General features: G+C 41.4%; 1 long non-coding RNA gene across 1 annotated transcript; it reads left to right on the top strand.

Moving 5' to 3' along the window:
- Positions 1 to 403: 403 nt before the first annotated feature.
- Positions 404 to 14,408, top strand: LOC107214152. The gene is made up of 2 exons (XR_001524895.1): positions 404 to 10,291; positions 10,416 to 14,408. It is a non-coding gene; the product is annotated as an uncharacterized LOC107214152 (long non-coding RNA).
- Positions 14,409 to 15,412: the final 1,004 nt, after the last annotated feature.

Raw genomic sequence — 15,412 nt, 5'->3', positions numbered from 1 at the left:
ATGATAATGCTTAGAAGGCACTAATTGAGAATGGCTTTTGTACCAAGGGACAGTTGTAGTTGATCCCATTATAAAATCCCACTGGATTTTAATTACGATCTCTTTTTGTGGAGGGCATATGTTGATTCTAGACAAACAAATAGCAAAAGCTGAAGAACAGGTTTGCAAATCAAATACTTGGACATGTTGAATTCTTCATGGCACCTGCTCATCTTGCACCTTTCCTCAGCCAGCAGACTTGTCTTTTCCTGCTTGTACGTTCATGCAGTACTTGGAAAGGAGCAGAGAAGTTGGAAAAGCTTACTAGGCTAGAGGAGCATTCCAGGTGCAGTCATTGTTTACCGTGGGACTGAATAGCATGCCAGTTCTGACACCAACTGCAGAAGAAATGTGCCTGGTGAGTACAGGTATTTTGTAAGGATTTTTCAGAAATGAAGTGTTTGTTTAATTCCAGATGAACTTGACTCGGCATACCGCAACTTGAGAACAGTTATGATCACACAAAGTCATCAATGTTGTTTCACTTGAAAGATCATAAACAGAAAAAAGAGGATCTCTTTAATTCTGGATTTTCCAACCTGTGTGTCCCATAGGGCTGCTGATAGTGAGTGTAGTAGGATGTGTTGCACATGTTCAGGTGGCCTGTCTGGGAAAGGAAGCAGATGGCAGGGTCCTTACAGGAGAAAAAAACCACTGAATGGATTGGATTTTTCACATGTAGAATTTGGAGATAGCTGGAAATAATTGGAACGGGACATGCTCCTTTCATAAAACATCAGTCTCTTATCAGTGAAGTGTATGAGTTTAAAACACAATGTCAATATACGTATTTATGTGATCATGAGTTGCCAAATTGCATTAAATGCAAAAAAAAAAAAAAAAAAAAAAGAGGAAAAAAGAATGAAAAGCAGACCAAATTCCAATTCTGCCCTCCTCACTTCAGACACAAGATTCACTTTTTTCCTTCTTTAGCACCAGTGAGTGTACAGTCTTCTCATTGAATTTTCCTGTTGAACTTCCTGCACAGCTTGTGTAAGTGTAGGATATACAGTCTTTTCTCTCTGTTTTTAAATCTTCACAGCAGCCTGTGAGAGGTGATTGTATTTCTGATTTAATTTCAAGGAATGAGCATCCATTTCATCAGCACCTGTTCACATCCCATTATTCTTTCTGACATACCTTCAGACATTTCAGATTTGGTGTGCAGAAGGTGCATTACCCAGCTGGAATTTCAGAGGAGATGTGGTGTAAGCATTAATTTCATGATAGGAAAGGAATCTAATTCTGGAGAGCATTCAGCTGTCTTAGCAATGGATGCTTCTTTCTGTTCTGAAGTTCCCTGCTGTGCTGCTTTGACTGCTGCAGAAAAAGGGAAGTATAACGCTGCATGGGCTAAAAGTCCTGTGCAGTTTTTTAAAAAAGCCAAAACCAACCAACCAATCTTTACAAAAAAAACAAAGTCCCAAACAAGGAAAGCCAGCATGGCCATGCTCACAGCACCCTGCAGACTGGGCACCTTTTCCTTCTGTCCCAGGGAAGGGCAGAGGAGTTGCAGTAGTGTCTTTGCAGGTAGGTGGTAGCTGGTCAGGTTTGGGAAACACCCCACTAATACAGCAGTTTTGAAACACCTGGATCATTTTACAGTAAACATGAGTTATTGGTAAAGATGGCTGTAGTCTGATATCAGGTCTGGGGCCTCTTAGCAAAGTTTGCTGAGTGCTGCTCCAGGAGGAGGAAAAGAACTGTGAATGCTTTCTGTTTTTGCTGGTATGGCCACTTTTCAGGTATTTTATAAATCTGTTTGTGCTGCAGTGGGCGTTCTCTTCCCACCTTGAAAGTGTCCTTGATGTAGTATCAGGAAGGTCAGAGTTGAAAGGGTTATGGTGAGGTGTTCACAGAACTCTGCTGGGAATCCAGAGGTCTTGTACAGTGCTAAAACTTAAGCCAGGAGGATATTAGCATACCACAAGTCAAGTTCAGCAGGGTCAAAAACTGGAGGAGTATAGATCGTAAAAAGGTTCTTTAATACCCAGCTAGCTGAGCAGTAAGCTCATAAGTAAGGACAGTCATGCTTACCCTGTTGTGCTTACTCCAGAGAGTTGAACAGCCACCTTTATTCTCCTGTTTCCAAACAGTTCTGGATTCAGTTTAAAATTTTTGGTGGACACAGCTTTAAAGATGACTCTTCACCATAACCATTTCTGTCATATATGTTTTTCTTCCCCACTGTTTTTCTTTCAGCTGTTATTTAGTGGTTCACTACAAAAACCCTATTAATGAATACCAGGTTCATCTTTATGCCATACATGTTGTTTTGGATTTCTGTAGCTTTGACTTTCCAAATTGTTGTACATTTGCAGGATGCTATTACATTGCATTTCATCTAACAAGCATCCTGTAGACTTTTTGATAGAGCACTGCTGAGCTGAACACTTAGGTCAGAGGCAAAATTCAGTTTCAGGTTGAATAGTAAGTCTGTAGCAGTTCTTCTGGTGAACTTGCCAGCAGGATTTCTCAGCTGCTTCTTGTTCAGATCCAAAGCAATACTTGGCCATCAATGCTGTTCCCCTTGTTACAACGAGGCTGCTCTCTAGAATCAGTTCTTGCTACTCCGATACAGTACAAACCAATAATTACAAGTAGAGACATTGAATTTAAGGTTCCTGAGAAATGAGGGTGCTTAAACCGTTAATGGTAGCACTGTAGCTTCTTGCTTCTACTCTTCCTTTCCTCTCCCATGATTGGTTGGATGTTCACCTGTACTTGTCTCCTTATGCAGAGAGAAAGAGGAGAAAAGTGTTCCCTGCAGTGTCTTGGATCTCTTGAGCCAACAAGCTGCTGGTGCAGATGCAAAGCCTCGTTGCAAAGTTTGAGATTTTTTTGAGTGGACTTTGCTGTTTTTCAAAAGATTTTTTTTGATGTGGTATGTAAAGGTAAAAATACTGCAGGATTCTTTAAATTTCATTGATACTATTCTTTATCTACATGAAGTATAAAAATTTGAGTTACTAATTTTGTCAGCATTTCTAGATGATGGAGAGAAATGTAGGCATGCACTTAGGAGCTAATTTGCTCATAAAATCATTTTATGCAAAAAACCATTCAGCTTCATCATGTTTGTGAAGCATTAGAACATATATTTTTTTAACGTTCTGGTAAACATGAAATCTTCTCTGTGTTTCTTTCATGGCAGTTTACAGAAAATAAATGTGCTTTTTCCCTCTACTTTTTTTTGCTTGACTGACTGTTGGTTATAAAGTTTTAGCCTTTTCTGTCATGTCAGATAGATGTTTTCATTTACATGCCTTAGGAGTGGGTTCAGAAGGGTTTGCAGTGTAGCATGCAAAATCTAAAGGTCACAAATTAAATCTATTTCACTTGACCAAAGTGGGGTCTGTGCAGTGAAGGCTGCACCTTCCCCACTGTAGGAGGCTGTGTGGCCAGAGAGGTATCTTCACCAATGTAGGTCATCTTTTTTCTTTCACTTGAAATAGCTTGAAAAATCCTTTTTGCAACTAGGCTGGGATTTAAAGTAGAAGCAGCTAAAAGAACATCAGTTGTGTGGCTGTATCAGTAGAAGCTGCTGAAATGAGATACAGATGTGCAAGTATTCGAGTAGCTATTTGTGATTTTTCTGGTATGAGATGTATGTAGTGTGGGATGGGCAGAGTGTTTGTTTATACATATGGAAGAAAACTAATGTGGTTGTTCAGCTCTTAATTGCTGTGATTAGCTCTACCCCTTCTTTGACCGAGGAATAAGTAATAAAGGAAATTTGCCTTTCAGAAATATGTGAAAAGCAGTGCTCTTCTGTTCTAGCAAAGTCTAGACTCTAGCATAAGGGTTTAGAGTCCAATTTTGCAGTGGGAATAATCATCCTTTTTCTCAGAGGCAACACTTGGAATGTTTATTCCTTTAACTTCAGTAATTTTCACTCTTAGAACTTTTTATACTGATTCTGTGTTTTCTGTTCTCTTATACAAAGGCCATATATTTGAGTTCTTGGGATTCAGGTGTGATATTCATGAAGATTATCTCTGCAGGGTAGAGTTTTTTTGCATTCTGAAGAAAATTGCTTAATTTTTTGGTAAACTTGTCTTGTTTGAACTGTCAAGTGCAACTGAAAGCGTGTGTCTGCAGATAGGATCTTCTGAGCAGTTCCTACTGAGATAGGCTATTTTCAGTGTTGTTGTTTAAGTGAGTGAAGAGTAGAAGTGAGTTTACTCAGAAAGTTTTCTACTTGATACTTCTACAGAAATACTAACCTTGGGAAAAAGAGGGGACATCAGACATTTTGGAAAATGGCTGTACATTAGACCAGTACAGGCAGTCTTCTTCACTAATGGACTTTATTCTCCCTTCTGAAGGTCTCTAAGTAGTGAAGAGTGGAGTTTGTCTCAGAGGGCTGTCATTTGTTTGAGTTGGCTGGAACAAATATTTTATGCTAAAGTGCACACAGGTCCTTGAAAACAAAGCTGACTTCATTAATTTCTCACACTAACACTGGTTTCTGGTTTGGCTGCAGTGCAGGTTTTGTTTGGGGTTGAGAATGAGAGGTAGGGAGGAGCCGGGATACTGCTTTTTGTGTGCCTCAGGTAGATGGCTGTAGGAGAATGAATCATACAAGAGGGTGAAGTGTGGTGGATCTCATAATTTACCACATGACTTTCCAAATGGGAAGCACTTCTGCTAGTCTGATTTTACTGGGACAGTGTTGGTTACATCTCCTTGATATTACATGTGGCCATGTTTCCATAGGCTGGCAGCCGTTCCTTGCCAGAACGAGTAGCTACGTTAAAGGAACCGTAAAGAAGCTTCCAGGAGTTGAGCAGGAAGGCAGACAGTGAAATATGTGAAATTATTTCAAGTGTCCAGTTTAAGATGTAGGAAGGTAGTGATGGACAATTCCCCAGTTGAGGACAACTGCTGCAAGTTATTTGTAGGTTTTCCTTTCAGTTACAGAATAAAATAATCTGGTGATAATACCCATATGCAAGCTTGGGAGAAATGAGTGATACCTGTGAGATGCAGATAGTGGCTGCTGTTTCTACTAGCTGTAGACAGGGAATAAAGCAAGTGACACAGATCTGTGTGGGTGAGCAGGGGAATTCCACCCAGAGACTGGAAAGACAGTGTGCATTACAGGATCTTGTTGAAGGACTGCTCTAAGTGTGCTCGGGAGTTGTCTGGCAGGCAGCATGCTGGAGGAGCTTGTTGTTTGACTTCAATCTCCCTGTAATATCTCTGAAGAACACAATTGGGCTGTGCTTCTGGAGTGGGTCATCTTGCTTTCCTGAAAGTGTGCCCATCACAGACCAGTAGACTCCACTTCTGAGATGTGCATATCAGGCAAGTAAAGTCATCTCAGGATTTTGAAGCAAAAATGCATGTGAAGTCTAAAACCCTGAATTGAAGTAAAAGTTTCCAGAGGAATTTCCATGGGCAGTTAAAGGATCGCTTGCAGTAATATCAAAGTTGCATTAAAAGAAATCTGACATGCTGTCAGTCTTCTGTGTTGTTATGTCTTAAATTTTTCTAAATATGATGGCTGGGTACAAAGTAGCAGTATTATTTAGGTAGGGAGAAGAAAGCTGGTAAAGTTGCAGGGTTTTTTTAGAAAGTAACATAAGCTTTTTTTTGTTAACAGAATACTTGCAGTGGGCTGTATCTTTCTATTTTCATCTCTTCCTCTCAGCTCAATTAGTCCCACTAGGAATGCACCCTTTGGAGAAAGGATACAGGATAAAACTGCTTTACAAATGTATGGTGACAATCATGGCAGCAGTGGAACAGCTTTTTCGTAGCATGAAATCCAAATCCAAAGTAGCGACTTGCTTGTGGGCTGGGTAACCAGGAGAGGAGTAGGAAGTACTCACACTAAATGATATCTGTGCTGTCTTCTGTGGCTGTTTCAGTTTGAGCTCCTACAAGCTTGAAATGCAAAGAAGTTGTGTGTTCTACATCTTTTTAACCATTGTGTATTTCTTACAAAGCCTCTAGTAATAAGTTAATTCATGCAGGACAGACCGCAAGGATGTTCAGTTTAACTTTTTTTTTCTATTTAAAAATACATGTTTTGCAGATACTGAGCTGGATATGGCCATAGAGACTGTGAACTTTGCTATTGGTGTAACAGAAACTTGGGGTACATAATTCACATTGATTCTTTATTGTCAGGTACTGTGTTGGTAGGTGAAAATTAGATAATGATGCCTGAATTGATTAATCCCCTGGGCACGGAGGAACTGCAGTGTATAAATATGTAAGAAGACTTCCAGGAGGAAGCGTGGGATTGGCAGAGCCAGGTGGTTCTCAAGCAAAGACAGACTCCTTTTTGATGCACAGAGCCTCTGCTTGTGTTAGCAAAAAATTCTCTGTTCCAAGCTGAGACCACAAAACCTTTAGTGAAAAAAACCCCACAATCAGACTGTTAATACCAAGAGCCTGAGAACGATTGCAGTTACGTACAGAGATAGGATTGCTTGATGAAAATTGAGATGTAAGTGTGATTAGATGTTCATTTGCTTGTTACACTCATGGTTCAGTTGTGTCATTATAACACTTCAGCCAGTGCAGGCGTCTTACAACTGCCTGTAAGAAGATGGCTGGTGGAGAATGAAAGGAGAAGCAAAAGCCTAAAAAAACGCTTTTTTTTTTCTCGATTAGTTGTCTAAATAAGCTATTTTAGAAACTATAGTTATTAACAGCAATCAGAAATCAGGCTCTGAAGAAGTTAAACCTCATTGTTATATCTTCAGTACACAAGTGCCTGCACCCCTTTATCTACCAATAAAGTTTTAGCTTCCATTCTTGTCTCATAATCCCTGAAGAACATTCATGATGCCATATGAATTGAGTTGGTAAGTTACCTCTCCTTGTACATGTGGAGAAATTTGATTGCTGGATTTGCTGAAAGGATTTCAGGACTTCATTTATGCCATCTGGTATTACAGCCTCTGCACACACACTAGGATACTAAAGCTGTGGCACAGTATCAAGTCAGTTGGAGCCTGGATATGCTTTTAGATTTACAAAAATCTAGCAAAATTCCTATTTCCCTGTAGGGGACTCTTGGCCTGTGGCAGTGCTATGGTTGTAGCCTGCAGGGCAATGCTGCTCTTCACCACCTGACTGATGCAGCTGCTGGCTGATGTCTGGCAGAACAGGAAACAGGTGGAAAGGGATTACTAGAGCACAAGTATCAATCACATCCTGGATTCTTAGGATTCGTGCTCCTAAACTTGTTACAATAATACCTGGAATGATCAAGATATGCTCCACTATTTAAATAAAGTTTATTTTATGAATTGAAACTGCTCAGGCAAAACTTGTTTTTGAAGTATTTGTAATTGTTTCTTACAGTGTTGTACACAAATTTGGCTGAATCTGGACTGAAGGGATTTGGGCATATCAGTAGATGGCTTCTCAGTGCCCCATTGCAACCTTACACTGGGGAAAAACTAAAAAAAAAGAAGAAAACTGATGAGAAGTTAGAAGATTATATGACTCCCTAATTTATTTTCAATACTTTTTGCTACATTCTTTGAATATTTTTCTGTTCCTAGGTGTTTTCTACATTTCCCCAGATTTAGGCTTTGCACCCATAGTCAGCATGGTCAGAAGGCTTGGCTCATACTTACCACACAGTTTAGAACTGATTCTCCTTGCAAACATTTTAAGAAGGGAAAAAAAAAGTTACTTGTATTTCCCATCTTCCTGGTTTTCTATTTTTCAAATTGAAGTGATGGGTAAGCTGGGTTTTAATGAGCTTTTAGCAGAGGTGAGATAGAGAAGTGTTTGTGTATCTGCTCATTATATTTGTCTGAAAACATCTTTTTGGGTGTCAGCTGACTCAGTGCCTTCTCAGGTACCTGCTGCTTTGCCAGGCTCAGGAGGAATATTTGTGAGACTGACACAACAAGAGAGGCAGAGGAGGATAAAAAACCATTGTATTCTCAGAAGTGGAGCTCAGTGCCTGCTTTTTTCACATGTGGTTTGGGTTGGGAGAGGAATTGAACCAAATAGTTCTGGTGTTTTGTTCATTGATACCTGGTGAAGAGCAGCACAGAGCTGCATAGTCTGGCTGAAGACCTTGGAGCTGGAGAGAGGTAAGGCATTGGTGCACCTTTTCCTTGCTCAACCCTTGCTTTCTTTGTGCTTGACCTGTGCCTGCAGCCTCTCTCTCTTTGGTCACAAAGGTGTCAAGCTCCACACACCTGCATCCTTTCCAGTTTATCTCAGGGAAATTCTTGGTCTTGCCAAAATCCAAACAAAAAGTGTAGCTTTGCCTGCAGCTTTTCAGCTTTTATATGTTTTGCCACAGAGGTCTTTTATTGTCTGTGTTTCCACTTCATGTGTGACCCTTTCCTGCTTGGGCTTGGACCTGTTCCCTTTTTATGATGGCTCTTCAAGGCTTGGTCTTCCAGCCTCCTACCTGGCTGATGTTTACAATAAATAAAATATTTTCAGACCATTTTTTTCATTTTGGTGGGTTTTGTCCATGACTCTAAATGGACTCTAAATGATGCCAGGACCTGACTTCATTTAGAGTCCAGGATAATGTCTGAGGCGTGGCAGTAGTAGGTGATATTTGAGGTGGTGTTGTTAGAGGTGATTCTGTTTCATTGACTCTAAAAACCTTCCCATTCTGTTGAGGTGTTCCCATCTCTGTAGTACTGCCTTCCTGGCACTGCTGAGTTGGAAGAGTTTCCACCTTCCAGGGCATTACCAGAGGTAACAGGAAGGATGAGATCAAGCCTTTTTTTGTAGTCTTGTTCTGTTGTCTGAGCCCTTTCTGATACAAGTTGCATGTCTTGTGACCCAAGAGTTTTAGGTCCAGAAGACAGCTTGGTTTGAGTGAGCTTTAGAGCTTTATATCTGCACACTGATGGCAGGACCCCATCAACCTTCACAGCTTCTTGGAACAGTTATTTGTTGGTTGCATTCATTTAAGGCAAGTGATTTTCATCTGGGTTCTTTGATCCCAGGTCTCCGGCATGTGCTGGATCATCAGCCTAATTTAGCTTATGCCTCTTGATCTCTTCAGGCTTCTTTCATTTTTTTTGAGAAATAGGATGTTGTGATCACAGCTCTTGAATCTTAAAATCTCTAGTTTCTCTGGAATTGACTGTTATGTATTCATGGCTTTTGGCTGTTAGTCTGAGAAAATGCTCCTGGAGAGTGTGGTAGTGCACTGCCTCCTGTGGTAGCACCTTGCTGGTGACACCTTGACAGGTAACATCACTTGCAGAAGCAACAGAAAATCTTGCAGCCTGCTTATTTGTCATTCATGTGAGTATGTCAGAGTCATTTAGGACTTCAAATCCTTGCCTTGTCTTAAAGAGTAAGAAAACACCATTTAATGTCACTGCTGCACAGTATTATACATTGCCTGAGCAGATGTTAGTGAAGTGATTGTTGCATTTTATTTCATCTGCAGGGTGTTCAGGTTGATCTATCTCTAAATAGTTTCTCTCTCTTTAATGGCCAGTTTGGAAAAGATGATCTGTTCCACAATAGCTGGGATTTCTTTTTATTCTTCATGCTTAAGAGAAGCATCTAAAAAATATCAGGTGGAACAGAATTAAAAAGAAGAAAGCCTTACCACTAAAGTCAAGAGACGTGGATATTCATTACTTACCATGGACCAAACCTCCAAACTGGTATTCAAAACCTGAAGTGTAAAAAATAGCTGAAATCAGCTCTGGCAGTATGTCAGATTTCCTTTAGTGAGCTGAAGCAGTAGCTCCGGTGAACATCACTTGCATTCTTGTTTCCAGTCAAGTTTTAGCTTACAGATAATTGTATGAGGCAACAAATTGTACCTTATTTTGAAAAAAACCCCAGAAAGGATCTTTGCAAGTTTACCTCAGTAATTTGGGATATTTGGTGCTATGTGAAATAGGTGACTTTGTTTCACTACCTTTGACTTTATAGATAGGTAGGAGGATGGTATAACACCTGCTCATGCTCTGCAGTTCTGTAAACTGTGTGTGTGAGAGTTAATTAACTATTTGCATATTAATATTGCTCCCTAGCAATCTCAAATTATCCACCATGTTCATGAAGAGCCTTTCCTGAGATGGTGAATTATATTTTATTCATGTTTGCTGTTTTTGTGTCTGCTGAATGCCGGGCTCCCTCTTTTCCATGGGGCAGGATCTGTGCTCTTTGTTCTAATAATTTTCTCCTCTTTGAAATGCCATTATTTCTGGTCTGTTTTTAGATGGTGAAGGATAGACACTGTGATGGGCACTAAAGCATGGACTTGAAGTGTGGATTCTGGTGGCAGGTACTCCTGTTTGGTCCCAATGGTCTGATGTGTCTGAGGAAGGCTTAGGTGCTGTCGTTTTTAGCTGTGGTTTTCTCCATTTATTCATTTCAGTGTTGATTGAAATGTTTGTCTTTATTTATAGCATATCCAACAGCTGTGTTGCAACAGAGAAGGTAAGTTCAGAGCTTGGGGCTGGGAGCGAACGGGTTGACAACCAGACTCTGGATAGTTAATTTGTTTTGGTTTTTTTCTGATAGAATCCTTAAAGTTTATGGATAGATGTTGGATTTATGGACATCTATCTATCAGACAGCTGCTAAAACCACTAAAAATGGCAAGAAAAAGGGCATTTTTATATATTATATGGGGAGGAAAAGAGACTAATTTGAGAATCAGACTTTCAACCCTTCCTGTGGTATTTATTTGTCCTTTAAGATACAGACACAGGTGTAAATTCACCAATCTGTTCAGGGAGAGATTTTTCCCCATTCATTTTCCTGATTGAGAATTAGTATTAGTGTCACACTTGTTGCTAGAAACTATTGAGCTGGTCATGCTCGTTTTTCTCTGCTGAGCTCTGTGAGTTCTGCTCTTCACTCTGCGATGGGAGATTGCTGCTTGCTGTTAGCTGTGCTTTAAAGACAAGAATCTTTGGGTTTGGTCAAGTTTAGGACACTTTTGTTCTAAAGCCTAATAAAAACATTAGCTAATATACATCTTGATTCTCTGATGTGAGTTACAAAGGACTCACCTGTCAATACATCTGAATTACCTTGTTTTGACAGGTAATTAAATCTGGATCTCTTCCTTAGCTAACAAAGCTAACAGCCTCAGATAAGCTTTGCTAGGTAGAATCACGTACAGACAGCAAGGTTTTATTATCTGTGAGGAAAAATGCATTATAAGAACATGAAACCTAGATGACCTTGAATGAAAACAAAGAAATAAAGTTTTATGAGATACAGTAGATTAATGCCCCAACTTGGATGTAGGAACTCCTGAGTAGTAATTTTATTTTAACTATCATTAAAGCTCTGTGTACAATCTGTACTTCTGCAGGAAGTGTGAAACATCCCAGGGATTGGCTGGCTGCCTGAAGAACCCCAGCACCTGCCTTTCATGGCAAGTGACCTGAGCATTGATGTGCCCATGGTAGCAGTTCAGGTGGGTGTGTTACCTGTATTAACAGACTTTTCTTGTTCTCTGCATTGTACCAGAAACTGCACATGCCTTGTACAATCTGTTTGGCCCTCTTGTAATGTCTGGTTTTCCTAATAAACATCTTTTGAAGTCTTTGCTTTGTGGCTGATTTCCAAGGGTCCAAGTTCCCATGTGTTAGGTACATCCTTCTGATGTGTTCTTTGGATTGTGAAGGGAGGAGAGGAGAAACTCACAACTGCTTCTGTTGAATAAAAACCTTATTTGAAGCTGCTACATCCACACAAGACCTTTGCTAATAGTTTCTATGTTTTGAGTATTTTCTTGGAGTGTCCTGATGCTTAAGATGAGACAGAAAACCATTGTAAGCAAAATCAAAGAAATTTGTCATGAAACAAAAATAATTCTGAATGTTGGTTTGGGACATGATGGTGAAACAAATTGGAAGTTGTGATCTTGGGCTCTTTTTCCTGTGATGTGCCAAGTCCTGTGGAGAAACCTCAGCCACATGAAGGTGAACTACCTTGCACTTACATGAATACCAAGAGTTTGGTTTCATCCTGGCTTGCTAGTTTTTGTTTCAGAGGAGGACTGCAGGGAGAGTAGAATGCACCCAACAGTGTGTTTTCAATGTTCCTCCATTTGGTTCTTTCCAGGAAGGATGGGAAAGTAGCCTGTGTGCCCATGCAGATCTGTTTTCAAGAGGTGAAAATTTGTGTGCATGTGTGTATTGACTTCAAAACCCCTTTTTTTTCTATAGCAGTGTTCTGGCATGTCGTGGAGATCAGTTTGGCTTTGTTTTTCAGTTCAGCTGGGCAGACATTACCAGAATCCCTCAGAAAGACACTCTTTTTTCCTATGCTTAATCCTTTTTACATGCAGCATTGTACTAATCTTGCTGAATAGCAGGAATGTACGTTTCCTAACAACAGCTACTACAGAAGTGTAAATTAAGAAGCTGGCATGAGGTCATTTTGGAGACTTGGCCATGAAAACAGGATTAGAGTTAATCCTGTAACAAATATGTTTGGCAACTTAAAAAAACATCCAAACCCAAACATGTTTGGCAACTTAAAATCCAAAAGTTTTGATGTTTGATTCAGGTCTGACCCTCCTCAAACAAATAAAATCTTCTTGAATGTCTCATTTTGGCACATTGTGGTGTCAGTGCTGTGTGTGCAGTCCCTGAGCACACACTGCTGTGTGTGCAGTCCCTGGTGTGGCCTGCTGGCAGGCAGCTTGCTCCCTTGGAACAGGATGGTGTGATGTTGGATTCAATCAAAATTCAGTGAATGTTTCCTTTTATGGAAAATGTTTATCCTGTGAATAGGCAAGCAAATCACTTTCATGAGGAGAGAGGAGACACTTTTCAACTAGGACTGGCCTGAAGGAATTATTGGCTACAGATGAGGAGTCATCCCCAGCCCTGCGAATCCACCAGAACAGGAATAAACTAACTTTGTTTGTGTTTGATTGTGGGAATTCCTGCTTTTTCTAAAGGCACCTGTGAATTGGAAATGAATCTCATGTGTAAGTTGTATTCATGTGAGACCCTGCCTGCAGTGCTGCATCCCCCTCTTTGAGGTCCCCAGCACAAGGAGGACAAGGAGCTTCTGGACAGACTCCAGAAGATGCCATGGAGATGCTCTGAGGGCTGGAGCCCCTCTGTTCTGGAGCCAAGCTGGGAAAGCTGGGGATATTCATCTGGAGAAGGATTGGGGGAGACCTCAGAGCCCCTTCCAGTGTCTAAAGGGGCTCCAAGAGAGCTAGAACAGAGTTATATTCTCAGTATTTTGCTTTTTTTTTTGCTCCTGACAATTTAACTTGATCAGTCATAGACAAAATTCTTCATGGCGTGCAGTTCTTGCATTTTAAAAATTAACAAGCAACTCTTTACAGGTGATTTTATTGCCACCTGCTGGAGTTTAAATAAAAAATCAGGTGGGTTTTTTTTTTTTTTGTTTTTTTTTTATATTTTGGCTACCTGAAATGCCCTTGGATGAGGGCAGGTGTATTAGAGATGTACTCACAGAAATGCAGGCTAACCTGTCCCTTACCAAACCACTCATTGACTCATCATTTTGTTTGTAAAGATTAACTGAGAAAACAACCAGAGGCCAATATTTGAATTTTATAAGGAAATCAGAAAAATTTGACAGTAAATGGAATTGGAAAATAGTGTGCAAATGTCAGTGCTGTCAGCTGAGGTGGCAGATGCAGCCTGGGGTGCAGCTTTGGGAATGAGGACAGCACAGAGACAGGGCAGTGCTGGGAAACTGTGACCTGCAGCTCCAGAAACAAATGTTTCCAGACAACTGCAGCAGCCTTGGTGATAATTTTGGGGATTTTTGCATTCCTGGGCCTGCCCTTCATCCAAGAGGGGCTTTGGAATGGAATTGGACAACTCTGCAATATGAATTTGTTACTAATCCTTTCTCCTGAGCTGTGCTGCTCTTGACTCCGCTGGTCAGACTCTGCAGGAACCAACGCCGCTGGCAGCCCGAGTCCCTGGGAGTTGGTTATGTTGGTGCCTTGATTTTTTGGGTGAGTGTGGAAGATGTGCTTGGAAAGCACCCTCTAGTCAGGATCACTAAAAATTAGCTTCTTGTCCCATTGTGACCTGGGGGTGCACCAGGAAAGGGAGTACAAAGTTTCCTGGCATGGATGGCTTGGAGGAACCTGACCCACCTGCAGCTGATGTAAAAACATTAAAGGACAACAGGTGACAATGATTATATGTTGATAATGTCATGAACTGTCAATTGTGATCTAGTTTAAACATTTGTGATCACTCCCAGTGCTCCAAAGATTTATGTTTGGTTTCTGTCTTAGGCTTCGCTGTTCCCACATCTGAATTCTGATGCTTTTTCCTGTATTTTCTCTCTATGCTGCTGCTTTTTGCTTTATGATGAAATGGATTTCCTACAGAATCTTGCAAACATGAAAAGTAATAAAATCTCTTTGGTTATGACCTCCCCAGAGCTTTACACACCTCAGATTTTAGTGGTAGTTACTACAGACCCCTCTATCTGTCCCTCAGGGGCTGTGGATGCTCAGAGATGGCTGGGTGGGGTGAGGATGCACACAGAGGATGCTCTGAGGGCTGGAGCACATGTGCTAAGGAGATGGGCTGGAAGAGCTGGGGCTGTTCAGCCTGGAGAAGGCTCCAGGGAGACCTTAGAGCCCCTCCCAGTGCCTAAAGGGGCTCCAAGAGAGCTGAGAGGGACTTGGGATAAGGGTCTGGAGGGACAGGACAACGGGGAATGGCTTCCCACTGCCAGAGGGCAGGGCTAGATGGGATACTGGAGAGAAAATTTCCTCTCTGAGGGTTGGGATGCCCTGGCACAGGGTGCCCAGAGAAGCTGTGGCTGCCCCATCCTTGGAAGTATTCAAGGCCAGGCTGGAGGGGGCTTGGAGCAACCTGGGATAGTGGAAGGCCCTGCTCAGGTGTGGTCCTGAACTTCAGTGAAACTCCCATCATCCCCTCTGTGAAACAGCCACATCCACATGGCAGCTCTTCTACCTGAGTATTGTCTGCTGTGATGATGTCTCGTTATCTGTCTGCCATGCTGCTGTCATTGCCTCCCACATCTGAGTTCTATCACTGAGCTCCCTCCTACGTCAGAACTTTCAGAGCTTTCAAAGGAGGTCTTCACACTGAAATTCTGTGAAATCTGAATTTTTGAATGTTATTTCTGTGACCTGGCTGCCTCAGCTGGGAACCTGTAGCTCTCTCTGCCTTTTGCTTTGGGAACCTCCAGTCTGGGATCTCCTGGCTCCTTGCACCCCTGGAGCCACGTCCTGTGGGGGCAGTGAGTGTCTCTAATCAGAGCAGAGATCCTGAGGCCCTTTGAGTGCATTAAAATACTTGGGGATTCATGATTTAACTATGCAATTGCCCTCATCTTCCTTGTGCAGTGTGGGAATGGTTTTGTGCACCCTGTGTGCCTGTGCCTGTGCTGTGGTGGGTTGACTGCTTCC

The sequence above is a fragment of the Parus major genome, chromosome 23 (genome assembly GCF_001522545.3).
Source record: "Parus major isolate Abel chromosome 23, Parus_major1.1, whole genome shotgun sequence".
NCBI classification, from domain to species: Eukaryota; Metazoa; Chordata; class Aves; order Passeriformes; family Paridae; genus Parus; species Parus major.
This window is presented reverse-complemented; position numbering and strand designations above follow the sequence as displayed.